This window comes from Dermacentor variabilis, chromosome 5 (genome assembly GCF_050947875.1).
Source record: "Dermacentor variabilis isolate Ectoservices chromosome 5, ASM5094787v1, whole genome shotgun sequence".
NCBI classification, from domain to species: Eukaryota; Metazoa; Arthropoda; class Arachnida; order Ixodida; family Ixodidae; genus Dermacentor; species Dermacentor variabilis.
Genome location: NC_134572.1, coordinates 72,618,199 through 72,638,295, shown reverse-complemented (window position 1 = coordinate 72,638,295; position 20,097 = coordinate 72,618,199). Strand labels below are relative to the sequence as shown.

The following is a 20,097-nucleotide window of genomic DNA, read 5'->3' as shown; positions in this document are numbered from 1 at the left end:
GCGGCTGAGCTAAATGCCTGGAAACTTATGGGGAAGGTCGCCCACACAGCAGTTAACGTGCTTACGCTTTTTTGTGCGGTTAACGTAAGCTATGTTGTGGTTTTAATGCTAAAATATGGCGATAATTATGTGCTTTTCTTAGCTTTTTCTTGTCGACGCGAGGTGGAGCCAAGTCGTATAGACGTCTTCCAAATTAGTTTCATTACATGAGGTCCAAACTGTCTTCCTAGCAGTCAACGTAGATTGTCTTGAATACTGGCCATAATTTAGATATGCCCGGAGGGTCGAATGGGCTCTCAATAGGCCATGCTTCCAAATTCCGCAATAACGCACAAACTTGACATTGTAACAAATTACTCGTCTAAATCGCAGCGTATCGCGTTCATCGTGCAAAGACACACGCAGGAAAGGCATACGCGGAGAAAGCTACAGCTTCTTGGCAGCGTAAAGCCACTTGACTCAGCAGCTATTGTATGCTACCACCTGTTTAGTTGTATATTGGTTTACCGCCGTAGGTTCTGTTGCTACCACTGCACTGACGATGTCATTCACTGTTACTGTTGAAGTCATTTTGGCTACCTATAGCCTCTCGAGTCTGCGGCACGGAATTCGAATTCAACTAGCAAAAGCTTCTCGATCATATCAATCTTGCTAGCAGAAGCTACGATCCTGCGCTGCAGGGGCAGCTTCTAACGCACACCTTGCGAGCAAATATTTTTTTTTTGCACTACACTAGTGTAAATGTAGGACGTTATAGTTTTGACACATGGTCATACATTGTCACGCTTACTATGGCCGCGCTGTTGCTATATTATCATCTTTGTTATTTAACGTGTTGTTAGCGCCATAATGATTTTGCTTCAGTGAAATATGTTTTGTTCTTCGTATGTGATGCAGCCGCTTCAATTGGGACGTTCCGTATTGTGAACACGCAACTTGAACAGGCAAATATATATACATATATATATATATATTTATATATATATATATATAAGCGCTAACTAATGGTTATAGAAGCTGATCACAAGTCAATGGGCTTGTAAAGGATAGGAAGGAGAGCAGGAATTGTTTGTAATTTTTGTTCTTTATTATGCATTGTTTGGACGCCGTGATACTGTATAGGGCTAATAAATCACGTACTAGGCTCCCACTGTAGCGTGAGGATATTGTACTAGAAAAAAAAATACTATCATGTTACCGGCGTATAACATAGTGCATGGGTGTAGGCATACACTAATAACGTCGCTTATATTTCAAACAAAAAGCCGAGCGGTGTGTACAGCCGCACGCAAAACTTTTTTTCAGTGGAAATTGCCAGAAACAAGTTCCCATTTTATTACAAAGTGCAATTTTTGAATTGTTATACTCATAGATAGTTTCGTTATTTAATTAAATAGCACAGCTGATGAAATCCAAAAGTTTGTCAAAGACAGAGAAGATCGATCTTGAATACAATTTCTGAAATATTAATTTACTTCTTGTTGTTACGAATGGCTGTTCAATATATTGTTTGTAATGTTTACTGTTCTATTATAAGAATGTTTTAATCCAGTTGGTTATTACCGTTCATTCGTTAAGCTTGTTCAACAAATAAATTAAGTTGTGGGCTTTTATGTGCCAAAGCCAAGATTTGATCATGAGGCACGACGTTGTGGGGGGATGAGTGATAATTTTGATCGCAAGGGGTTCTTTAACGCGCACCGAAATGAAGTACACGACTTTTTTTTTTTTTTTTGCAATCCGCCCGTCTCCCCCCATTTAAATGCGGCCGCCACGGTCGGGACTCAAACCCACCACCTCATGCTTACCAGCGTAATGCCAGCCTCTAACCCACAACGGCAGGTTTTGTTCAAAGAATGCTTGACAATATCAGCAAAAATAAATGTGAACCTTTAATTGCTTAGCTTACTTGGGTCACCCCATATTATAAATTGCATCCCACCGATGCTAAGCAATACAATAGGAACCTGAAGGTTAACGAAGAAACTTGAGACGTTAAGAACCGCGCAACGAGCGATGAGACGCAAGATTATAGGCAGGAAGTTAAGAAACAGAAGGACAGCTGTCTCGATTAGAAAGCGCGCGAAGTCGTCGCCGTTACGACAGTTAGGACGCCATTTCATGCGTAAAGCAAGTGGGCGGTGGTCTGTTAGAATAACAAGGCGGGCGCCAAAAGAAAGGAAATGCAGTAAAAAACGGCCGAGAAATTGGTAGTGCGATAAAATTAAGATATTGGCTGACATATGAATGAGTTGGCTGGCGCGAGATACGGGTAAGTGGAGGTTTCTGGTAGAGGCCTTTGTCCTGCAGGGAACATAAATTAGTTGCTTTATTAAATTCCACATGAGCAACGAAGTAACTAGGTTTGTGGCGGCGCGTGGCAGTAACGTAGTGCGAAATTTATTTTTTATTCCCAGTAGCCCCATCAAAAAGCTCATTCTTCTTTAGTGAAGCCGTCTAATTACTTTCCTTGTATCGCTGAGCCCTCTTAGTAGCCAAATATCTATCACTTGCAGAGGTAACTGCATGGGAGGTTGAAGTTCGATCGTAGAAACGCCGCTAAAAGCCTGAACGTTAAACGTTGCAGGCACAACTACGAAGCGTTATACAGTTTTGCTTACATAATTACTCCTTGGGCATAGCTTAACTGTCATGGTAAATGACAAATTTCTGTTGCTTCGCTAGAGTTTTAAATTTTAATTAAGTTGTCTAGACGTGCGAGGTTAGTCGTGAACTCGCAAACTTGATATTGACACAAAAAGACAGAACAGCACGAACCGGAGAAAAGAGCAAGAGAAGGTGTAACGAGCGCCGTTGTATATCACTGTTCCCTGTTCACGCCGCTGCCTTCTCGGTTAACATGTCCCTACTCACCAGGGACGTAGCCAGGGGGAGGGGGGGGGGGCGCTTACGGGGCTTGAGCCCCCCCCCCCCCCCGAAATTTTACGTGCTGTCCATGCACCGCCCACCAAAAGCAACCCCCGGCGCCGGAAATCATTCTGGATTTTGTCTAGAACGTCTTTTTCACGCTCGAAAAGCCATTTCACCGCAAAAATTGCGAACTCGGGCTGGATTTCGCGGCAACGCCCATGCACCGGGAGTCGCATAACGCAAGCAGCCCCATCAGAGCACAAAGTTTCAAGGACGTCTAGTTCTCATAAACTTTTGATGTGAAAGGTGCATTGACATTTCCAAACGCGTGCTTTCGATTTTCAATTGCGGAATTTTGTAAGTTTAATGTACCCATAAATATTTGACGCCAAAGGTTCATTAACTTTTCCAAAGTCGTACATCGGGCCATACAACGAGATAAGCCAAATCAACACACTATCAGACAAGTTGACAAATTCTGCAGCGAGGCCCGATGAGACGAAGCGTTGTGGTGGTTCATTCGTGCCGTCATGTCACATAAACGAATATCAACATTTTTTTTCACCTGCGCCAAAGCATCCAGTGAAGACACTAAAGCCAGCCAAGGTAACTACGTTCTTATTTACTTTTTATACTTGGTCTTTTAATCGCGAGGACACATTGAGCCGCTTCAATTTTTTTTCTAGAGCCAGCCAGAGCGCACGCGTTTTTCTCGTGTTGCCCCGACCACCACGCGGCGCACTTCGGCGCGCGTTCGTTTTTCTCTGGCCGAGTGCATTTTCGCCTGGCAGAGTTTTGGACGCTTTCTAGCTAGCAGACGGGAAAAAGAAACAAGGGTGGCTAGCCGCAATCACTGTGGGGACTCGACGGATTGCACCGCCTTCGCTTGAGCGCAACCTCTCCAGAAAGACTTGTCTCGCCGGTGTAGGATACCGAGCAGTATGCGCATGGTTCTTGGTGGACCAAGCGTCTCGTGTTTTCTTCTATATTCCTTTAATAGTCACATTAGTTGCCCAAAGTAGGCATTCGATTGTGACCAACATACTTTCCATAGCGTTTTTTTTTTTCAATACGGGCGCCCGCCCCACAAAAGGAAAAAAAAAATTTTGTTGCTGCGCAGCGAATTGTCGCATGGGGAAAGTTCTATTTTGTGACTTTTGCGGAAAGTAATGGGCCATGGGACGCTTCAGCTGCCAGATACTCTTATTATATTATTGCGATAGCAATTATATGGAAACTCTAGGCGCATTGCTGCGGTCACCGTCGCCCTCATATTCCGCATAAAGTCCAAGGGCGATAACATCGTGACCACGCGCCGCATGCTGTATGTGCGAGTGAAAGCGTGGGGGGGGGGGGGCGGGAATGGGTGAGCTGACGATGGTGGCTCAGTATTGTGTGCGCAAGGGAGAAAAGTGAGGAGCAAGCGCGCCGCTTTCCGTCACGCGTGATACATCGGGGGGAGTGGATGGAATGGGGCAGGGATCTAGGATTCTGTGAATCTGTGATTGCGCAACATGTTTATTTGCCTTGTTTGAGCCATTACACAGCGTGACTTTTTCTTAGATACGTACATTTATTGGAGACTTATACGTATGTTTAGATATCTTGTTGCGAGGTTTTGTTCATACTTGCAGTGAACTTTGTTTCCAGTGGCATCTTTTTGCCTTTTACCAAGCTGTATCTTTGCATTTGTATATTTCATTGTATCTTCGCATTTCTAACGTTCGAGGGCGAGTCAAATGAAAGTGAGCCTACCCACCCTGCGCAATTATGGTTCTGTTCATCATTTGAAAGGCCTGCGCGTAGCACACAGGCATCTCTCATTTACAAAAGTGACAAGCAGGTGTGAGGATAAATGTTCTTTAATGCGCTCATACACTGGGTTGAACAGGGTTGCGTGTCGTAATGGACGCTCCAGAAGTTGAGCAGCGTGGTGCCGTGAGGTTTTTGACAGCTGAAGGTGTTTCCCAAAAAGAAATTGGTCACCGTATTGCTGCCGTGTACATTGAACATTGCATTTCGTTGTGAAGGGTTACAACAAACGGTTCAAAGAAGGACGTGAAAGTTGCAAAGACAATCCCAGACCGGACCAAAGCCCATAGTGCAATTACCCCTAACAAAATTGCAAAGGTTGATGAGCTGATGACACAAGAACGGAGGATAAGCATCGATGGACTGGCAGAGCGTGTGAACATCAGTCACGGTTCGGTTCACCGTGACCGTTCACGCCATAATTCATAAACAACTCGGTTATCGCCTCTTGTGTGCGCAATGGATGCCCAAGATGTTGAACCACCGCCAGAATACGGAGAAGTTCGGTGCTGCTTTTACTCATCTGATCCGGTATCACAATAAGGGTGACGATTTCTTGTCTGCAATTGTGATCAGAGACGAACCATCATGCCACTTCTACGAACCTGAAACACGACGCCAAAGCTTACAATGGAAACATTCGAATTCACCACCCCCAATGAAAGCAAAGGCTGTCATTTATGCCGGAAAGGTGTAGTTAACTTTTATTTTTCGATCGTCAGGGGCCATTACTGATAGAATTTGCTAAATCTTGAGAGACTATCAATTGTTTCCGATATTGTGGAACGCAAATCCACGACAAATCCCGTCCCCACGTCGCTGATGAGGTTAATACAAAACTTTAAAAAAATTAAAATCAAATCATGGGGTTTTACGTTCCAAAACCACTTTCTGGTTATGAGGCACGCCGTAGGGGAGGTCTCCGGAAATTTCGACCACCTGGGGTTCTTTAACGTGCACCTAAATGTAATTATACGCTTCGCCCCAATCGAAATGCGGCCACCGTGGCCGGGATTCGATCCCGCGACCTTGTGCTCAGCAGCCTAACACTGTTAATAAAAAACTGGCAAAGTTCAAGCGGGAAACGCTGCAATATCCGCCATACAGCTCAGACCTGTCGCCTTGCGACTTCCACATTTTGGGGCAACCGAAATAAAAAAAAAAACAGCTAAAGTGAACCAGATTCGTCTCGGACGATGACGTGAAAGTCAGTAACTGATGCTTTGAAGCAACAACCCAAGGAGCTTTATGAGACGGTAATTACGCGACTCGTTAGTCGATGGGACAAATGTCTAAATGCTTATGGAGGCTACTTTTAAATAAAGTACCCCGTTTGTCATATATTCGCATTGGCTCACTTTCATTTGACTCGCCTTCGTATATTCTGCAGGACTTCTGCTTTTTATACGTGATCCTGTGGCGACTCTAATTTCGGTGCAATTACTCACGATACACGACCGGTGACAGCTGTTCTTGCGTAATACATTGGAACAAATGGCAGCGTCATTGAGATTTTTCACAGGCCATTGCATATGTACAAGAATGTAAACAAGGATCTTGAATGACAAAGTTTCATTAAATATTTGTCCTCAACTTGTTTATTACATGGCCTTTACATTTTTCATATCAGCGACATGCACTGCTTTGCTGGTTTCGAACTGATGTAGTTCTAAAGTTCGTGTGATATTTTCTTTACTTAATAAATAGACAAAAAACATGTAAGCATTGACATCAGTTATGTTGGGCACAATTTTGGCACATACGAGTATAATATTTTATGAAGGAATACATATTTTATTTGTATTGACAGTGCGTAGCATTCAAGAATTAGTTTGCAGCATCTTTGACAGTGGCAATGCAGTTATTATTCATGTATTTGATCCCTAGACAAATTGTTTAAGAGGACGCTTTAGCTCGGGCCCAACTCCGGCGCGGCCTATTCAGATACATGTAAAACGCAGAAACGCTTTTCTGAGATAACTCCTGAATCGCTTTTATATGAAATTTGTTGCATTTGAGAGAGTAAGTTAAACTCTAGCGTCTTTTGGAAGCGGAATTTCGATTTAGGGCCCGAACTTTATTTAAAATATTTTGAAAAATTTGAAACTTCTAAAAAATAGAAGCACGAAGTATACAAATTAATAGTTCTGCATCAAGAACAGATATCGCGGTTCTGTAAACGGTATCCATTACCCCATTCAAGGCGGACAAATTCGATATGTCTATTTGTATATTATTTGAATTGGTTGTGTTATGTACAAGGGTTCTGCAAAAGCCGTATTTCCGTAATACTTAATTTTTGAGACTCATGTGTAACATAAATTTTGTCCGCTGTAGATGTACTATTATGTGTAATTCACAGAATTGTGATACTAATTTTTATTGCTGATTTGCAAAGTTGTAAATTCATTGTTTCGTTTTCTGAAAATTTTCGATTTTTGCCACTTTTCAATAAAATATTGACGACCAAAATCGGAAATTGGAAACAAACAATCGCTAGAAGTTAAGTTTTTCTTTTAAATGCTATAAACCTCATCAAATTTGGTGAAGTGGTTGCCGAGAAAAACGAATTCTCCTTCTACACGTATTTGGATAGGAGCATTCGACCTAATTTTTCCTCTTAAGAGGAGGCCGAGCTGCATTGTGAGCCCCCACCCCCCCGAACGAAATTTCTGGCTACGCCACTGCTACTCACCCAGTTATAACCTCGACAGAAATTTGACATTAATGTCGGAGAGAAGCCTTTGTAAGATTCATCTTCTTTCAAGAAAGAATGTAGTTGTAGCAAATATAAAATAGACAGTGAGTGGCAAGTGATAGAATACCATCGATCTACCGTTGTATATGGAATGTAAGTACTGCAAGACAATAGCAATTTTTGTTAACAAGCATGTTTCTGATAAATTATAATATGTCTATACTTGGTGAGCGTAACGTAACGTGGCGAAGTACAAGTTATTAATTGGCTTCCTTGCGAAGACGGAAGTATAATTACAGAAGCGCTCGTACTTTTCGCAATTGTCCTTCGGTCGAAGCGACGTGTCGCGCACATCACGATGTGTTCTTTAACAACGTCGCAGCTATGAAATTTTGCTGCTAAACAGCACTTAAGTTTACAACCACCGGTTTTGCATTTGCGTGAGGTTTTGATCTATCTTATATCACGAAGTGTATCGTATTTGCCTCCTTATTCTTATTTTGTTATTATTTTTATTATTATTTGGCTCATTTTTGCCGTGTAAGTATTTGCCTCATTGCCAGTGTAGAGACATATATCCTGGATCACGTGCGCTTTGTAGAAATGCAAGTGCCCACATAACATTTTTTCTTGTTTTTTTCCGGCGTACAAAGCGATCGCAGTGGTCGTGGCCTTTAGACGTGCGTCTCTGGAAGGCTAGAAGCAGAACCACACAAGAGAATATTGCTTCGTGACCTGCGTACCGCCGCCACCAGGATTGCTTTTACTTCACCCATAAGGCATGGACAAAACATTTGGAAACATCGCAGCATTTGTCATCAGGAACAGCCGAAACACCGTGATGAAGCCGTAATTACACGATGGCCGCCCCTTTGTTCTACTTGCAAGAAGACTGTCTCGGATAGCGGGTGGCGTCCAAATTAGAGAAACTACTCTGTGCACGCTATTAAGCTCTTCTTTAAGGCGAAATCCTTTCCAGGCTCATGGAGAACTTTGTGTCAGCAAACCTGAACGCCGAAGTGTCCGCCGAAGCGTGATTACGCCATATGAAGACAGATTAAAGACACATGAAAGAATGAAAAATGATTGATAGTGCCAGTTAGTGAATGATAACGTTATAATAGAGATTGGTAGAGGTTAATAACGACTAGTAATGACTAATAATGACTACTAATGACTTGTAATGACTACTAATAACTCCGAAATGACCAATATGTCTAACGACGGCTCGTAATGACCGCAATTGATTAAAAATGACTAGAAATGTCTCGTAAAAAGTAGTAATGATTAAAATGACTACTGATGACTTGTAAGGAGCATTAATCACTACAAAATGACCAATATGTCTAACTGCGGCTTGTAACGACTAAAATTGATTATAAATGACTAAAGATACTTAGTAATGACCAGTAATGACTAATAATGACTTAAATGACTTGAAGTGACTACTAATGACTATGCTATGACCAACATTACAAGCCGTCTAACGACGGCTTGTAATGACTACAATTCATTACAAATGACTAAAGATGCTTTGTAGTGAGCGGTAAGGACTAAAAGAAAGAAGATAAAGAAAAGAGGCAAAGAGAAAGGAGCGAATGAAAAGACGAGGAAGAGTAGGCTTTCGACGTTCACTTCTTCAAAGAGATCTTAAGAGACCCTGTACTTGTTCGAGAAGAAAGTTAAAATACAAGCTAACGCTTGCTAACACTTATATTTCATCTGTCAAGAGGCTGGTGATCGGAACGACCAGAATCCCTGAACTCTCAGTTAGAGAAATGTTTAAGCCCGCCTTCAACAGCCCCTCTTTGAAGCCGATGTTCTATTGTGAAAGAATAAACTGTGAGCTGCCTCCCGCCTACCTTAAAAAATTTCAAACCAAGCGAAGATGAGTAAAGCTGTAGAAGTCACTGCCTAGAATCAAAGTCTACGTACGGATCTCGAAGTGCTCAAGGTGTGCTGCGTTCCTTGACCCTTCTTTCATTCACGAAGACACGTGGACACAATGAACGACCAACCGCTATTGTTGCACCGTGCACTGTCGTGGACATGCCGAATGAAAACACTCAAATTTCGACAGATGAGTTTTCTTTGTGCCTTTTCGCACGCGATTACCTTTTTTTTCTTTTAGTGGAGTAACATGCGGCTTGGTTATAGTTTATTTCCGCCTGAGCTGTGAAAAGTCCGATAGAATTGGGAGAGGTGAGGCAATATTATGGCGTAGCAGAAAAAAGAAAACAAATGAAAGTGCACTGGACAAAGGGGCCTAAATGTAGTCGCCAAAAAAGGAAATAAGAAAACTGATCACTAAACAGAACTGCATGAATAGTAGGGAGTGATACCCGGGGGCTGGGAGTCGAAACGGTAAAAAGCCTCGGAAAAAGTTCTCGCTGAAGGTACACATGGCTGCTATTGTTATCTTTGCTGTTCTAACACCTGTGTGAGCCTGTAGTATGCCATCTAAAAAAAAAAACTTAATTTTGCTTTTGTTCTTCTGTTCTTCCTTTTTTTTTGGTGATCCTCCGTAGTTGCGCAGCTAAGCCACAGAGCGTGGGATCAAATCCCAGCCCCGGTGGGCGCATTTCGCTGGGGAGTGAAATGCAAAAATGGCCGTGTACCAGGGATTAGGAAGGAAGGAAGGAAAAAGTGGAGAAGGAAAGCCAGGGAGGTTAACCAGTTTAGCTTAACCGGTTTGCTACCCTACACATGGGTGAGAGATGGGGGAGATGAAAGATGGGGAAGGGGGAGAGGGAGAGAGAGCACATAGCATAGCACACACACATCGTCTGTTGGAGTCCATCAATCTGGCATGGTACGTGATATCACTGCCACAGCCGCTTATCCAATCCCGTCTCTTTCAAAAACCGAAACCGTCGCCTTCACCTGCGATGTCTTCTGTCGGCGGCATGTGAAAATCGTGTCGACGGACAATGGTCTAGTGTCAAGGGCGCTAGAACAGATGCCAGGGACTGTCACTGAACATTATATTCAGGACAGTCGCACAGAATGTGTTCCAGCGTCTCCTCGCAAAGACAGGCATTGCATAGAGCGTTGTCCGCCATTCCAATGCGGAAGGAGTAAGATTTCGTGAAAGCCACCCCTAGCCATAAGCGATAAAGCAGAGTCATGTCATCAACAAATGGTGCATGCAGCAAAATCGTCATATTTATTCGTCGTGAACTCACCGGGGATTAGGTGCACGTTAAAGAATGGGGGTCAGAATGGTAGCCACGAGGAGGTCAGAATTTAACCGGAGTTCCCCCGCTAGGGCGTTGCCTCATAATTATATCGTCATTTTGGCACGTGAAATCCCAAAGCTCAATTCGTAATTAGAATTTTTTTTGCTTAATTGTTGTCACACCAAACCTGCACGAACGCATTTTGTTTTCTAGCTCATAGCAGCACCGCGTACTTTCAGCGACTTCCTCGTGACTGAAACAATGTTAAATACGTTACTCGCAAAAAAGTCGATGCAACACGTCCTGAAATAAACTTTCGTTGTTTCATATTTCGCTGGCAGCTGCAAGGAAAGCCTCTCATTCTACGAAGAAGATAATCTATCAGTTTAAGGAAGTTGTGCAAGGGAAGTATACCGAAAGTCAACAGCTAGTGATCATCTATCCAACATGCTTCTTAATATTTACAGCTATACCTGCAGTACATGTCGCACTCGCAAAAGAAGGGCCACCTCATAAAATGGGACGTGTTTACCTCGTGGGAATACCACACTTACAACACACCAGTGCCCGAATTTTTTTTTTTTTTCACGCCGAAACTTTCTTTGCCTCCTCCTCCGGCTCTCCCACTGCTGCTGCTGTGGCTACTGCTGTCACACCACGTCGCAGAGGGGGGGGGGGGGTTAGAACGTTTGTATACATGACAGGAGCGAATCGGAGGAAAGGTGACGCGACCAGCTAGTTTAAAGCCCACCGCGTCGAATGTGCACACTGGCCTAAGGAGATCCCTGGGCGTCGCCACATTATCTTCTAGAGAGCTGTGATTAGCCGCGACTCCCTTCAAGAACATTGCAGAACTGCATCGCTTCCCTTTCTACTAACGTGCGAGCCTAGATGGGACGTAGATACGAGGGAGGAGAAGAGGTAGTTCCTGCACAAGGGAGGGCGGGGAGGTGACGTGAGAAGGCAAGGAAACTCTACTACTATACGACACCACTTGCTGGAAAACAGGAAAAGCCTAACTTCAACGTACGGTGGTTGCTTGGGCTAGTTGGTAATTCATGATCAAAAATAACGTACAGCGCAAAGGACCAGGACAGCGATAGACGACATACACAGCGCTGTGTATGTCGTCTATCGCTGTCCTGGTCCTTTGCGCTGTACGTTATTTTTGTTCAACGTACGGTACAGTACGTTCCTGCTATTTCTGAGAATAAGCACCATGCAAATATGTCAAGGGGAGAAATTACACAGGGCGTGTAGAAGCAGAGCCGCATTAATTAAAGCGCACCACAGGGTCTAGGCAACACTACAGCAGCGGTTGACCGTCAAATCAACACTTCTGTGCCCTAGCTTTGCGGCTATGGCGTTGCTAGAGGTCGCGGACTTGATTCTGACCGCGGCAGCTACATTTAGACGGGGGTGAAATGGGAAACGCACGTGCACTTAGATTTTGGGACACGTTAAAGAACATCATGCATGGTGCGACAATTAATCCGGAGTCTACCACTACAGGTCGTGCCTCATAATGCGATTGTGGTTTTGGCACGTACAGTCCCATAATGCAATTCAAGTTTACTACTTCTGCCACGATGCGATGTGCCATGTGAGGCAATGACAATGCTCAACCCTCTGAGAGGTTATGAAAAATGGCGCACAACAACGCCTCAAGCAAACACTACACAGACACTCCGTAGAAACTTTTTCGTGCAGTAGTGCATAAAAGGTAACGTTTAACATCAACTCACCACTCTCCTGTTATACTAAACGTCGAAGAAATTAAACTTTCGCCGTGAACATCACCGCTAATTATCGTCAATCAAAGCAACCAGCAGACAGCTTCGCCTACATCGATTCCAACAGTGCATCGAATCTGCGCAATTTTTTTCTCCACTGAGTGCTAGAGAGCACCGAGCAATACTTCATGGTACCGCGTATAAAAAAAAACGGAAAAAAAACAACGGGAGATTTAGGCGCCAAAAACTACGATATAATTATGAAGCAGGCCATAGTGTATAATTTTGATCCCCGGTATTTCGTTAACTTGCACCTAAACCTATGTATACACAAGCGTTTTCAAACTTTGGCATTATAAAGATATGGCCGACGTGGACGAGATCAAACCGGCGACTTCGAGCTATTCAAGGCAACTCTATAGCCGCTGGTCTACCACGCAGGCGCAGCTCCTATAGAGACACATTCAGCATATATGTGTTCTTTACCGCAGTTATACCTCAGGCCATATGACAATTCTCGCTGCGTCATATGCGTCGAAGGTGAGTGCAAGATATACAAAACCTGTAAGTCTACTTCCCCACACAGCTCATTGACGAAACAAAGGGGGGCGTAGCGTGAAATAGAATCGTAATTAAGGCGCCAGAATGTGCACTGCGTAAAGTCATTAGGTCCGCTCTCCGTTCCCCCGCACCGTCCATGCTTTAAAGACGCGCTTCTCAGAGAGAGAGAGAGAGAGAGAGAGATATGCAAGCAAGTTGGCCATAACGGGAAATTTAGTCTGCCAACCTACATTGGGGAAATGGGGAGGTAGAAATATAAGAAATTAGGGAGAGCATACTATCTGATCCGCAGACTGTCGCAGTACCGATTCACTTGTACCGCAACAAACATAATTTCAACAGTGCTGCTAGCGGGAACTCAGATGTGTTGGCTAGGGCAAGCTATAGGTGTGTAGGAGAACATGTTTACGAAATTTGGATATCTGTCGTCCATTGCGGCGCGCGAAACCTGTTCCCGAGGGAGAAATTTTGTGGCTTGCTTCTGTCAGCAATGGCGCCCCTTTTCCATGCCGCCGAGGCAAATTTTTATGATTTCCTCACTTTCTTTTTTATTTGTTCCTGTTTGTCCATCGCGGCACGCTTTAGGCGTGCCTGTGTAGCGCTGGCGCTATAGGGGGGTTTGATTGAAAAATGACGTGGGTGCGGCGCGTCGAGTCGAGGCGTAGCTCTCCACCGAGAGTTGACTCTGTTCTAGCGAGAAGTTCATATCTGGCCTTCGCGCTGCTCGCTCTGGCCCTGCGTGATAGATGAATCTCACACGCCGCAGGCGCTCTCCCCCGCTGTGGTTCCTGGGAGTGCGGAACCCCCTGCACACCCACACACGCGCTTCTGGACCTTGTGTCTTTGGCGAAAAAGCAGCAGGAGGACACCTTACGGCCATACATCAAAAAGAGTTTGAGCGAAAAAAAAAACGCAATCCGGAAATCATAACAAGAGGCGAACGCGGAAAGTTTCGGCCCCACCACCGCGTCACCTTCTAGCGCAGGGGATGTTCGCGAGGCAACCTCATTTTCTCAGCTTGCTCGCCTTGTGACAGGTGACAGCGCCGCCGGTCTCCCGAGCGGTAGTGGCCGCCGCTGCCATGATGCAGCGGCCCGATTGGTGGTGCGGCGAAGCGGCAACGGGCGGCGTGCGCACAGCGTCGCGCACGGGCCTCGCCAACCTCATCAGTCTCTCGGGGAACGTTCGACTGACTGCTTTGCCTCGCCACGCCTGCGAAACTTCGCCGTCGGTAGTATAATGAAATTCAGCTCGTAATGCTGAAATGTCAATAACTGCGCCATAAGCGTTGGCTGTTGGCGACTATTAGGAGAATGATTTCTCAAGCGGAAACCTTAAAGGGGCCCTGAACCACTTTTTGTGGATGTTGAGAAATGCACTTGACGTTAAATTAGCCTATTTCAGAAATACTCCGCGCAGAAAGTACTTCAATCTGTTCAGGAGAAACGGAGTTACTCGCAATCAAACATGCCGTTCGCAGTGCTTCCGTGAACTTTTTCGATGCACTGTTTTAGCAGAACGTTTTCGACGGTCCGCTTCGCACTCGCGTTCCCGCTCACAGTTTGCGGAGGGGCGGACTAAGAATCAATTTTAGCGGAGCGCTGATACGATCTCGACCAGGTGAGATGGGTCTTCACCGCGAGAATCAGGAAACGACGACGAAGCCGGCCATCGTGATGATGAAAAAAAGTGGAAAAGATTGTATTTACTTCATTGGTACATGGATGTGACTCTCATCTGAGACTCGAGCGATTCTGATCAACACAGGGGCTAGCACGGCTTAAATAACCTCCGGCGGTCATGTCGTCGTCGACGTCTTCTACGGGGGCCTGTGGAAGTATTAGCGCTTTCATCAGCTTCGGCCATTGAAGTCTTGTCCTTAGGTTTGCCTTCTCTTCCCCCATCCTCTTGTGCCAGCCCGGGGAAGAAGGGGTGACGGCGTTCCGGAGTAGAGGGCAATCATGTCGACATGGGGAGGCCCGCGTGAACGATTCTCACACTTGTCAGGTCAATCATACGGGGCCTAAGACGGCCTTGATTACCCCTTGCGGTCTTGTGGTTGCCGACGTCTTCCCGGGGAGGCTGTGAAAGCAGTAGTGCATTTGTGAGACTTTGTCGTTGATGGCATCCCGCCCTTCGGTTTGTCGTATCTTCGTCCATCCCTTTGTGTCATCTCGGGGAATAACAGGGTGACGCCGTCTCGGAGAAGAGAGCAATTATGTTCACATGGGGACGCCCGCCTGAACGCTTCTCACACTTGACAGGTCGAGGCCAAGGCTTACCGTAACAGCCTTTTCTGGGACGAGGCAGACCATCTTGTTATGGGAAAGTACGCCTGAACGTCTCTCACACCCGACGGGCCGACCATAACAGCGCCTAGTTGCGTCCGAAAGGCATGTGCTCGCGGGCCGTGCCACCTAGCCGCAGAAGATAAAACAGCGACAGACTTCATACTAAAGTTTTAAGAATTGCCACAATAAAATATTATTTTTGCAATTACTCAAATGTTTGAAGGCCCTTCACGCAAGACATTGCATTTTCATTTGTTACAGATGTAATCCTTGCATTAACAAAGCCGTTACTCTGCTTTGTTGCCAAAGCAAAGTCTTCTGATCTGTGAACACATCTAACACGTGGTCCACATCAACAAACGTGCACACATTCAAGAAACGTGGTGTTGATCTTCGCTTTACACGTCCGCTGTTCTGCTAGAGTTTCGGTGCATCGCAATGCTACAGCTAGAAACGTGAGAAGTGCCTTGCAAGACCCGGTGCTACTGAACCAAGTGAAATGGAAAGAACTCAAATACATTTTGCTGTGTGAAGTCTTTTTGTAGCAAGCAAAGCGACTCGCTTTCGGCCAACGTACTTCTGTACACGGATACCACGGACGGTGGTGTTTTGAAGTCGTATTTGTGATTGAGAAAAAAGACATATCAAAGCTTCATAATGCGTTAAGTATGTCAGATGTCATCGCAACAGCTCAACGAGTGACTGTGTCATAAGACGAGAGTTTGTGCATTACGCTACGCCGGCTCTCGTAGCCCTATAGGCTGTGCGATCTGGAGCACCTTTTCTTGCAGACATTATTTAGTTATATAATTCCTGACAAATATCCTTCTTTCACGCATCGAAAGTAACTTCAAACACTTTTTGAAGGACGCAAATAGTCACTCCTGGCTTGACATCCCAACCTTGGAGGAATTTGCACAGGTAAATATCAAACATTTTGGTTCGTCGCCGGTCTTTATTTATTTTATTTTTTTACCCGTCAACCTTGCAGGCTGTGCATTCCAAAGGCGTACCCCTGGATAACTTTTGGGGCTTCGTCGACAACACCGCGCGGGCTTTCTGCCACCCGCCGACAAATGAAAAAATGCTTTTCTTTCCGGGCACAAGCACACATATGCCGTAAAATACCAGTCCATCGTGTGTCCAAACGCCAAGTAAGTTGACCCTACTACGGCAGACGACATTACGCAGGTGAGTTGATAAAATAGAGACGAGAGTTCCTATTCGCAAGTTGTCGCTGGACGTGATCGATGCAGTCATCCTGTTTAGTTTCATGTTTATTAGCATAAATGCGTTCACAATATGTAGATCAAGGACGGTACATTTTCAGTAAACAAAGCGATCAACCAAGGTTAGCAAAATAATACATGTGGTCAAAGTACATAAGCAAGAACATCAACTGTGACACATATATTTCAAGAGGGTATTATTTATGCTTAGTAGACAGATGAAAGCAGGTACATATTCAAAAAAATATAAAACTACTTTACGTCAACATTTTAAAATGCAACTCTAGATTGTTTAAAAGGAAAGGGCACTCAAAGGAACAATTAGTTTTCATAATTTGTAGCAACTTGTGGCAGGGGAACATTGTTTGATAAAGCAAATTTAGTTATACAATAAGTGTGTATGAATGAATGCGAGGTAAAATGAGAGAAGTCTAGTAATGCTGAATACTGAACGAATGTTTGTTAGGGCTCTGATGACAAAACCAAATTATTTCGTAATGACTGAAGCAATGTGAACATCGAATGTTTTAATGGAACCTGCAACGACTCCTGAAAACTTTCTATGATCAACATGTTTATTTCAATATTGCTTATCCGCAATAGTAAATTCAAAGCAAATACATTTTACAGGGTGTGCGACTGGCACATTTGTGAGAAGTCGTAAGGTTTGTTAAACTCGTAAAAGGTACAAGCAGTGCAGGTTGTCGTCCACCGGGTTGCACACGCTGCAAGGTTCAAGGGTGCACTGCACCGCGGCAGCACCTTACAGCACCTTTCCCTGCACGCCGCGCGATCGAGGACCCAGTTTAAGCCAGCACAGCTGCACAACAGAGTATCAGGGCCTATGTGTAGAGAAACTTGCCTGAATACAATAGGCCTATAGGTTGGTTTACCTTGTGTACTTTGAGGCAGCAAAGATAATAAGACGCGACATGTAGAGTGAGGATGTGGAACTCATGAAACTATGCCTATTATTACCTATTTTGTCTTGTTTGCAGCGGTTTCGGGAGATTGGAGCATAATCCGAGTGCAAAAGCCACTTTGTCATCTTGCACGTATACTCCGAAGTAAGACCTATGAGAAACTAGAAAAGCTCGTCCAGGGCCACAGCTATTCAATCTATGGTGATCCTGCATATCCTGTGAGGCGAATGCTGCTGAAGCCCTACAGCGGAACGTCTTCAAGTGGGCACCAGTTGCTGTTCAACAAGGAAATGAGCAAAGTGCGCCAAGCTGTCGAATGGGGTTTTGTCAAGATTGCAGGCTTATTTGCATTTGTTAATTTTCACGAAAATAAGAAAACTAGCGTCTGAATTTGCCACGAATGTATAAATTAAGTGCACTTTTAGCCAACTTTCACACCTGCCTCTATGGCTCGGTGGTGTCCACCTACTTTGGTCTTGAGTGACCAACTTGGATTCGCAAGACAAAGTATGAGGCTTAGTTCTGGCAAACCTCTTTAAAGAAGTAAGAACAGAGTTGAATAGTGTGTCATGAGCAAATGAATTCTTAGCAAATGTGAATTGCACACCAGCCCATTGTCTTTAATTTAGTGCATCAAGAAACCTATTTTTGGCAGTCACATAATTAATTATTTCACTTGTGAAGGAAAATTTGGTAAAATCTGAAGAGTTTTGGGAGCCTAATGATGAAGCAACAAAAAACGCACTATTTCAATAGGTATGCCTTGCTATAGAAAAGTATACTTTTCCTGTTCATTGCTCGCCCAACTATGTAAAATATGAATGCGTAATGTCACTAAAACGCGTTTCCTCCAAAAATTTGTGCTTGTTGGTGCATGACTGAATTGCAGAAAAATATGATTTAAGGAAGAAAAGTGTTGAAACAACTGCTTTATGCACACAAGTTAAATTGCCACAGATTTGTAGTTTGTCTCCTCCTAACTTTAGTTCTTGTCTTTTACTTGTGCGTCACTTCTTCTTTTTCTAGCTTGTGCAGCTCCAGTGTGGTCGGAGAACGCCTTTGGCAAATATGTGAGAAAATTTTTAATTCTGTAAAGGTCAGGCTCTTATCTAAATTGTTTCAACATGTATTTTGTGCCTAGCTGTACTGCAATTGTTGAAGCGACTGTCACTAGAGCGAACTTGAGAGTCAGCACATCTAAGGAAATAATAAAAGTCATACTTTAGTCAGAGATCTGCTTTCCATCTGCGCCTCATACATTAAAGAGCCCCTAAGCCCCTGTGACACCGAACATTTGTTGCATAACTAGAGCAGTGCATTATCCTCTACATAGAACACACAGCCGCAAAAATGCTCTTTCTATTTGTAGCAACCGCCGCGACGTGTAGTGCTGCTATGTTCATAAAAATGGTCGCCACAATAACCTGTGTACAATGCATCTTCTAAATGTCAAGGGTAGTCTAAGGGCCCTTCAAGAAACAATACAGTTATACTAGTGCACTCTATGACATTATGAACATGTACCGTGCTGCTGTGTAGAAGTCACCATACTTCTTTGTTCACAAGAAAGCAAAAATAAATGTTAATTGCATGACCCAAAGGTTACAGCACATGGACTCTGTGTATTTTATATTGTAAAATAGTTTACTATGCTGGAAGCTACTACAAGCTCGAGTGGTTCTCTTTATCCTTGCGTCTTTCGAGTTTCTTCCAGACGTTCCGGAACCTGCTCCCTTTCTCCTGCTCGACACTGCACTTCTTACCTGTGAAGGTGTCCAAATGATGCAGACAATTCAATTACAAATCGAGAAATACTCAAGCCGCTCACAATATGCTTCTTTGTGAGAGCAACCCATTAGGTTAAGAAGAAATTCATTATTTGAACAGTTGGTCGTTTGGTGCTTCAGTGCCTTCCTTTCTTCTGTCCCTTTTCAAGAAATGTATCTTACGCCACAAGGTATACCTAGGAAATTCATTATTAATCTGGCCCAAAATGAGATCTTCTCGAAATTTCGACGAAGAATAAGTATTTTTATAATGGCTGAAGTCTACTTAATTTGGAAACGAAATGCATATGTATGTAGGATACAGTGCACTTAATGCAGCTTCATCAAATTTATTCTGAGTAATAGGCAGTCTGATGCAGTTTCAGTTTAGAAATCTGACATCACTTAAGACTTAAATACTTTGGCTTGCCTGAATTTCTCAAGGATGAATGATTGTATTCTTCAAACAGGCTGATGGCACTCACACATAGAAGCCTTGCGAGACAGTGTTGCATATTGAGCTGTTAGGTCCATTCGATTCGCCTGCGTCACTCTGAACCAGTTCACGGCAGTGTACGAACAACGCGGCACTGTAAATGATTGCAGAGGCACAGACGTAGTGCAGGCCTTATATTTTGGCTGACTAATGCGCATAGAGTGCATAAGTTTAACGGTCTCGAACTGCAGTTATGATCGGCTTTTTAGGCTAAATACATACCGCACTTACGTAGCCACATCAGACGCACATAGTCAGGTGTTTAACGGCACTTGCACCTGTGTGCCACGCTGATGTGTCCCACTTGTACATTTGCACCAAGTTGGCCCTGGTAGTAGAGAGGGTGCAGCAAAATCTTCAACCAGTCTTGCACCATTGCTGTACCGCACAAATGAATGTTAGGGTACAGCACCTCGTGAACTAGTTCAGGTGGTGCAGGCGAATCAAGCAGACCTGTTGAAAGTGTTTCGGAATGCTTGAATACGTGTAAACACAATTGTTCTATTTTTCAAGTTGTTAATCAGCACAAAAAAGAAAC

The 20,097-nt window shown here is 44.1% G+C and overlaps 1 protein-coding gene across 1 annotated transcript in view; it reads left to right on the top strand.

The window, feature by feature from the left end:
• LOC142582787 (dopamine D2-like receptor) overlaps positions 1-20,097 on the top strand; it is a 470,062-nt gene that overhangs the window by 101,778 nt on the left and 348,187 nt on the right. The gene's annotated exons all lie outside the window — the stretch shown is intronic.